Source organism: Ochotona princeps, chromosome 3 (genome assembly GCF_030435755.1).
Source record: "Ochotona princeps isolate mOchPri1 chromosome 3, mOchPri1.hap1, whole genome shotgun sequence".
In the NCBI taxonomy this organism is placed as follows: domain Eukaryota; kingdom Metazoa; phylum Chordata; class Mammalia; order Lagomorpha; family Ochotonidae; genus Ochotona; species Ochotona princeps.
In genome coordinates, this window is record NC_080834.1 from 85495004 (window position 1) to 85504018 (window position 9015).

The following is a 9015-nucleotide window of genomic DNA, read 5'->3' on the forward strand; positions in this document are numbered from 1 at the left end:
TCATCAAACTGTTTGAAGCTTCTGGCTGCTGCCTGGCCCAGTTGTAACTGTTGTGGCAATATGGGGAGTAAACCAGTGGATGAAAAAAATCTCTCCCTGTCTTTCTGTAATTATGACTTCCAAATTAAGAAAAAATTGTGAAAATCTTTTTTTTTTGCACTGAAATAAACTTATTTTTAAATTTCATTTTCCTTAATCCTCTTGACATTCTCTCAGGATGGCATATAAATAATCAAAAAAGTTGCTTTCATATTTAATTCACAATAACTTTGAAAAAGGTTTCTACCACTACTAATTGTTAAGCTTCAGGATTGCTAAAGAAGGAGATTCTTCCCAGAGATAGCATGATGGTTAAGTTATTCTTTTGCACAAAGTTGAACTAAAATGACTTTCCAAGTTCTTGCTGTGAAATCTTAGATTCTGTGATGCTTGATTCTGTAAAATCTTTGATTCTGCAATTTCACTAGAGTGAAATTCTGGGAGCAGATTGGAGTTAAGAATGTAATTATGATTATCCCACAGGATAAATCACAGATAGGCATGTAGTAACCATCTGATTAATTCTCATCGGCTGGCCAATTGCACACATGCCTTTCTTGGAGGGGATGCTATCCTGAGCAGAAATAAAAATCTAAGATTACTTGCTTCAAAGCTGCCCATCAGTCCTGTACCATCAGACTCTTAGAAGTGACAATAATGGGTGGAATTTTAGTTACAGATTAGGTGTAAAGTTCTCATTACCCCCACTAACTCTGCCTTTGGCGAAATGTTTAGCTTAGGAGGAAAGATGAAAAGACCTAGAGATGGTTAAAAAGGGTGTGGTGGATGATATAAGAATTTACAAGTATTTGAGAAATAGACGTTTTGAGCACAAATAATTGTCGATTCTTAAAATCAACAAGATCTTCAGAGAGCATTGTTAAGATTACAAAGGGGTTAAAATTAACAACAAAAACAAAAATGCCTATAATTGTAGATGGTTTCTAGCAGTAAGATTAATTACCAAGAAGTTATACTTGTTACATACCTTTATCTAGATCAGCTTCTAACACTCCTAAAATGGCATTTTAAGCTCAGTGTTAATTTGTAGGGAGATATACCCGTAACAACATTCAAGAATATTTTCTCTTCCACACTTTTTGTGACATCATGAACAAATTTTCTTTTTCACTTACACATTCCACATAGGAGTATTTACAGAGGTTGAAGATTGCATGGAGAGGACATTTAGCTTGGCAGTTAAGATGCCCTTGTCCTTCTGGGAGTGTCTGAGTTCCATCTTCACTCCCACTTCTAACTGCAGTTTCCTGCCTGTGCAGACCCTGGGCAGTAGAGGTGATGATCCAAGCACCTGGGTTCGTGCTACACACATGGGAGACGTGGACTGAGTTCCTGCCTCCAGGTTCTGGCACCAGCCCAGCTCCAGGCCTGGTCTCTGTGGGCATTTAAGGACGAGTCCAAGCTCACTTTCTCGAAAATTAAATATATGCGTGTGTGTGTGTGTGTGTGTGTGTGTGTGTGTGTGTACACATGCATATACGAAAAACATTGTGCTACTCTTCAGATTTAAGCAGGAAAAAAATCATAGATAGATCTAAAAAAAAAAGAAATTATAGAATGCTTAAGCACATTTTTGGTTTAAGGAATATGAACAGTGGTTTGTAGGTGGGCCTGGTCCAGATTCCTCTCTGCTTCACCCCTCTTATATTATGCTTTTCTAGGTTCAGCATTCCTGCAGGCCAAGCCTAAGACTATCAGGCTTGGGACATTTGGAACCATGATCAGTGAAAGAGATCACGGCAGGACCCATCAGGGGCAGAAGCTTGTGAAATGCATTTAGGACGCAAGTCACAGTGACACTCAGGAACCGTACACTGTGGAACATAGGGCATCATGGGACAGTCCATGGGTATAATGCTCATGTCCCTTACCCAGCCACTCCTCTGCCACTGTACGAGCCTATGGTGAGATACCCTGCCCCGGTGTGCATCTGTCACTACGTCTCCCAGGGAGTGTATCCATGTTGCATTGGGATGCCCAGGGAGGTTTGTATTCCATCTGTTTTAGCATTTCTTCCTCGGGGAATGGGGCAGGACACCCTCTAGAAGGAGCATGTCCAGCCTGCGACCCAGATGGGCAGGCTTTCAGGCTTTCAGTCTTTCAGTCTTCTGATTGGCAGTTGTGACTTCTGGGATATGCCTTCCTTGTGGAAGATACATGGTAGGTTGCTCTGGTTGACCTGGGGGAATGAAGGCAATCAGGAGAGACAGGAGGCAGCAGCAGCTCACAGGGAACCTTGCTTTTGAGATTTTCTTTTTAGGTTGCTGTTTTTTGAGCCCCTACCCCATTTTGTCCTCAGGATCTAGGAACCAGGAAATAACATGAAAAATACGGCAGGAGGGATGGTTACCACACAATTCACCTGTGACTATTCCGTCAGAGTTCAAAACCTGAAAGTGATCAGTGACCTAGCCAGCTTGATTCCCTCTAATTTAAAAAAAAAATTGGCAGCAATGTTTCTGTATTTCTTCCCGATACCTGGGACCACAACCTACTGAAATCTTGGTCACACCTTCAAGTGGGTGTCACAAGCATTGCCCACCATTTCCTAACTGGTTAAGAGAGGAACCTTTTACCTGTAGGTTCTTGCCTGACAAGGAGAGGTCAGGGAATGCTTAAAATCCCAAGACCCTTCCTCAAACCTTTGGTGTCGCTCCCTCTCTCGAGAGGCACCCCACCTCCTGGCTCTCTCTCGGGAGATGCTTCACCCTCCGCTCTTCTTTCCCTGCTCACCTGGTCCCTTCACAAATACAACTGTCTGTAATCGGTTCCCCACTTTTTATTTCTATATTAAGCTGAGGAAAGAACCCACTGAGCTTTTCTGGGAACAATACTGAGAACTAATTGCCCTTAAAAGGGCTGCATATCGTTCCAGGAAAACACACCTAAGGAGTGATTGGGGAGAGCTAGTTACTTTAGTCACCAGGTTCAGTTTGATTTGGGTGACACACACATAGGGTCGGTTTTATCTTAGCCACCTGCAGTAACCTTGTAAAGACCCTTTGTTCTTTATCCATGCAGTTCATGTCTATTTTCAGATACACCCTTAAAATCATTCAATAGTTTCAGTGATGTTTATCACCAACCACGTTTTGAGAAAGTAACCTCCCATTTGTGAGACCCTTCTGCTCACCTAAAGTTTGCCTTTTGGGGCTGAGTCAATGTGTGTTCACTGTTCACAACAAACGAAAAATCTACTGTCACAGAATACATAAATTCTAGCTACAGTCTAACTACCCTGGAACACTTTTCAAGATTCATTAAAAGTTGTTGGCCTTGTGTTTCCTAATCTAGGCCATTCATATTCTGCTCAGAATAATTAACATTCTATTAACCTTCAAAGCAGTAACACCTACAAATCAGAAAGGGTACTTGAGTTGAACCTTTCTGCTTCCTATCATCGGGGTCTGTGTTTATGGATTAGCTTGTGTCATCCTCTTGTCAGATGTCCACATTTTATCTTTCCTGGGAATGTCATGCCATTTATCACTGTTGTTTAAGATGTGAGTCATGTGTTCATCTGAAGTCAAAAGAGCCAGCGCGTGACTTGGCAAGGTTTATCTTGTGCTTGAAATGGATGTCTCCTGTCTTGTGGCTGTTAACTTGAAATGCTTGACCAAACCAAAATGTTTCTGGCTACGCTCATCTGTTTGCTGCTTTCAACTTAGCAGTCTGAGTGCAGCTGGTTTCACTCTGGCCAACACTCTTGAATACGTCATCTTATGTTTGTGAACCTTCTTTAAAAACAAAAAGTGACTGACAGGGAGAAGCAAGCAACATTAGCAATCAATGCCTGTCTAAAACATGCAATGCATTTTCTTTGAGGAGTAGATTCTAGCAGTAACTGTCCCTATCTAAGAGAACTTGGACATGTTGCTTCATCAGTTTGGTCCCACTTACTCACCTGTTTAAAAAAACAAATCTTAGCCCACCAACCTCAAGTTAAAATGAGCTTTTATTAAAGCAGTGTTACCCTCACTGAGAAACTGTGTCACCCCGTGAGTTTCTACAGCTCTGGAGACTTGGAACATGCCTTTCAAGATCAGGTTTAAACTGATCAGTGGAGGAGGCCCCTGCATCTTCATTATCTTCAAAGCTCCCCTGATGATTGTTAAATTTTAGTTTTGTTTAAATACAGATTAACAGTGACAGAGAATCTTCCATCTGTTTACTCCCCAAATGCCTGCCAATAATCAGGACTGTGCCAGGCTGTGGAACCAGGAATCTTGAACTCCTCATTTCCCTTGTGGGTGGCAGACGAGAATCATCACCCACTGCCTCTCGGGATAGGCATTAGCACAAAGCTGGGTCAGAAGTGGAGCAAGGATTCAAACCCAGACACTGGATCACAGGTATCCCAAGGGGCATTCCAGTGTGTTAGCCAGGTTTGAGAAGTTTCGCACAGAAATATTTCTCTTCCTTGTGGGAGAGGCTGACTCAGCTGCTTAGATGGTCCAGGTTTCTCCACTTGGCAGTACAAAGGAGTAAGTTTCTGTTTTTTTTTTTTTTTTAACCTATCCTCCTTTGAATTTGCCCGCCCAAAGTGGTGTGTTGCATGTGCCTTGGGAGAATCGTATGTGGGGAAAGCAGTGATAGTGGTTACAGTCAATTTAAAGGAATATTAAGCTCAATCCCGACTTGATAAAGCTGATATTTAGATTTCTATCTCAGGTTGACATCAATTTCTTGATTGACTTCAAACACCAAGGAGAAAAGGGGAAAGCTTTGCCTTGTCACAGCAACAAAGTTTACCAAATCTATGACTATTAAACACTGTCATGAGGATTACAAGATGGGTTCTTGCATGTTCTCTGTGAACAGTAGTTATCCAGGTATTTACTCTTACCCAGGGTCTCTCAGCTAATCTCCAACTTCAGGTTTATTAAGACATAGTGCAGCCAGCATCACCTCCAGTGGCAAGCCAGTGTATACTTCAGTATCCGTGACTCTCCTTGAGCTCCTGTCATTCCTTAACGGAAGCAGCATGCTATAATGGAAACAGTAAGTGAGAATCCAGAGACCTGGGTTCAAGATTCAGCCTTCTGGAATCTTGGCCAAGTACATTTTTGAATTTTTTTTCATTTCTCAAACAAGTGCATCAATTTTAGACTTCAAAGGATTCTTCTTACGACTAATATTTCAGTAAATGCTGATTAACTACTCACAAAGCTGGCAATGACCAGTGTGATGCATGGAGCATACCCAAACCTGACACATTCCCTTCTAACAATAATTCTAAAGAGAACTAGATGAGTTGGTTAAGCTTCACCCTTTGGAAAGAAAGAGATCAAAGTTAGTTTATTTGTTCTTGACTTCTGAAATTTCTGGTCCTAGCTTCACGAAGAAGTCATTTTATAAACTAGCCAGGGAAATGCTGAGCTTTTTCTCTTAGCAAATTAGAAATGCGAGTTATTTTGTACACACTACATTTATCCTGGCTCATCCTCTCATATTCAGGAAACAAGACAAATGTTAGGTGTTCTAAGGTCACCAAAAGAACAATATGAACTACCGTGGTATCACTGTGTTGTTAGTATTGTATTGCTATGAATTAAGATGGCATGATTCTGGAGTAAATGCAAGAAGTAATTAGTCTCAAAAATGACCTCATAGATTTATTATAGCAGGCATCTTTAGTCTGTGTAGAGGGGAAATGGGACCACTAACAGACAGGGGTCTGATCTAACTCATCCTTTATCCCTCACATAAAACACAAAGAGTAAATGCCAATATATGCTAAATGCACAAATTCATGTATTGAATAAATGCAATAAACAGATACACAATGATATAATAAGTAATCAGGTAAATACAAACATTGTAAGGATTTAAAATTTTTAAAAGTAAATGCTTATCAATCAATACTAAAACACTGTTATTCTTCCAAAATATGAAATTGGCTTCGAACAAAAACACTTTTAGTAAGGCACATTTGAAAAGGCATAATTCATACATATTGTTAGTTAATATTAAGATCACATTCTTCTCCATGTTCAGGGGATTAAGCAGGTAGGAAAAGGAGGTACTACAAGTGAAGTAGCTTATTCTTTTCAGAACATTTACCATTAAAATATAGCAATCTGATATAATAAGCTATCTTGTCCTGAAAACAAAACTTAATTGTTGAAATGTTGAATTACATTGCTTGCCATTAATTTTTAATTATCTGTATCTACAGATACATATTCTGATTTACAAGATGTGTTATACAGAAAACAAAATGATTATTTGGCTTAACCAAACTAAAATCAGACTTTTATGTAACCAAAGTAAAACTACATATGTTTTCAGTACCCTTTGCTGATATGTTTAAGTCCCAAAGCATATTTACTGGCTATCCTGAAATTGTCTACCGTCATCTTGTTTCTCATGAACATCAAGTGGGCTCAGGAATGCAACAAACCTCAACTGCAGGAGCACAAATCTCTGCGGAATTGTTGTAGTGTGACTATTATCTCACAGTACTTCGATGTTAAGCACTGAAGGTAGTAAAAGGAGTCTTTTAAACATCAGCTGTGTTTGCAGTATCAGCAATACTGATATGAATTTTATCTTATTTCGTCCACCAGCTGGAATTCAGAATAAACAGTTTTATCCAGTTATTCCACAGCCAAAGGAATGCAGTCTTTCCATAAAGACTTTTGGTAAGATAGTATATAAACTAACAGATTTCAACATTTACTAGATTGAACACTGTCCCTTACAAGACTGAGCCTGACCAATGCTAGGTGGAAGTCCAGTAGCACCCAAATCAGTATTACCCTGTGAGAATTTAATAATATGTAATGGTTGTCAGTAAATTGTTCCTTTTTTACATTAATTCTTAGCAAATATGGACCCAGGTGAGATATAAAACAAATGGAGATATTTACATCCACAAATACCAAAACATACATGCCTTTCAGCTTATATTACCATGAAAATCAATGGCAAAACATATTAGGGATCCCTGTAACAGTATATTCACATGATGTTGTTCATACAAAGCTTATCAGGAACTGCTGTCATCTTTTGGTGGCACCATATACATTTTTAAAACAGACTGATTTGTTACAGAATGTCTTTTTGTTGATTTCATTTTGAGGGATCCTCATTTGTTTGGCTTTGACAACACACATGATGGAGTTTCCTTCCCCAGGGGAAGGCCTACAACTTCAACCCAAGAGGCTCTGCTTTGGGGGAAGGGATCTCTCTGGACCACAGTCTCCATCTCTCCTGTCAAATGCCTGAAGCCATGAGGCAAGTTAAGATAAGATGCTGTTTCACAAACTTGTGGTCTGGAGATGAGAATTTAAGGCACATGGTTTCTGACCACAACTAAAGATGCTGTTACTTTCAACATGATCATGATAATAATGAAACTACAAAATTGTACACTACTAAATTCGCTACTGTTATACACATTACAATGCTTAATACAGCGATAGTGAAGCTTAAGAACGTCTTTAAAGTACAGATGGAATCAGAACTATGGATTATAGATCATGTGGCCTAACAACCTATACAACAGCCTTTGCTATTGTTAAATGCCCAGGACAACCTCAAAGCTCATTATTTTTGTCTAATGGCAGAGTAATACTTACAATGACACAGTAAAGTCCTTACTTTCAGGTGAGAAGACCGGGGATCACCTAGGCAAAAATTATTTCTAACCAAATGCAGGCTAATGTTTTATATACATATTGGAACTGATCATTTTTTTAGGGGTCTTATGAAAATTTAGGAATAACAACCATTAGTTTATTTATATTAATAGCTACTGCTAAAACACTTTAAGATAAACTATTTGCATGCATTTCCCCCCTCCCCAACAACATATGAACATTAACCAAGGCTACTTGCTGGACCACAAATGCCAGGTTAATGAGGCATTCCTCTGTTTCTTTGGGAAGACTAAGGTTGACTGTATGATAAGCTCATTACTTGCTGGCTCCTCACAGAGAGATGTGAACCATCTCCACATAAATCTGTCTTCAAATAAACTTTGTGAAGAGATTCTGAATGGTTGTCAGTGGCCAGTTAATAATTTAAAAATCAATTTGCTACTACTTTAAGACATTTTCTTGGCTCCGGAATAAGCCCAGGTGTCTGATGAGTCTTTTATTCCTTTTTAAAAAAATTTATTATTGGGCCGGGCGCTGTAGCCTATCGGCTAAAGTCCTCGCCTTGAACGCCCCGGGATCCCATATGGGTGCCGGTTCTAATCCCAGCGGCTCCACTTCCCATCCAGCTCCCTGCTTGTGGCCTGGGAAAGCAGTCGAGACTTTGTAATAAAAATAAATCTTTAAAAAAAATTTCTTATTGTTTTTAAAAACGTATTTCATCTAATAATCTAGCAAACAACTTTTTCTTATTCATCTACCTTTCATTTTCACTTACATCAACATAAAATTTCTCAAATTTAAGGAACAGCTTGCAGCATGAGTTTGCTTCAAAACCTGATAAAGTTCTAAACAGCAAGAATTCTGGAATAGGAAAGAACCTCATCACAAAGTTGAGCAGTCACCTTTAGCTTTATCTCTACCATTCCAACTCTGAAAAGATTGACAACCCTGACGGCTTGATCTGGCATCAGCCAATCCTTAGGATCATGGACTCAAAATATTGTATTAGCTAATATTATTTTCTAAAATCCTGAGACTATCTGTCCAGATCATTTTGGTAGTGTTGACAGAACCAGATTCTAGCAATAAAGTCTACTAAGAATGTATAATATACCCATTCCAATTTCAAATGTTAGCATTCTAAGTATATTAGTGCTTTAAGTAGTTTTATTCACAGAAGCTTTGGTTGCTAAAACTGTCCAACCCAAACCTTTTTTTTACTTTGAAAATTAGACTGATTCTGTGAATTTCTTTGAAAAATTAATTTCTTTGAAAAATTAAAGTTTATTAACTATAGTTGTTCATAAACATGTGACTCAGCAACTAAAAAGACTACTATTTTAAACACACC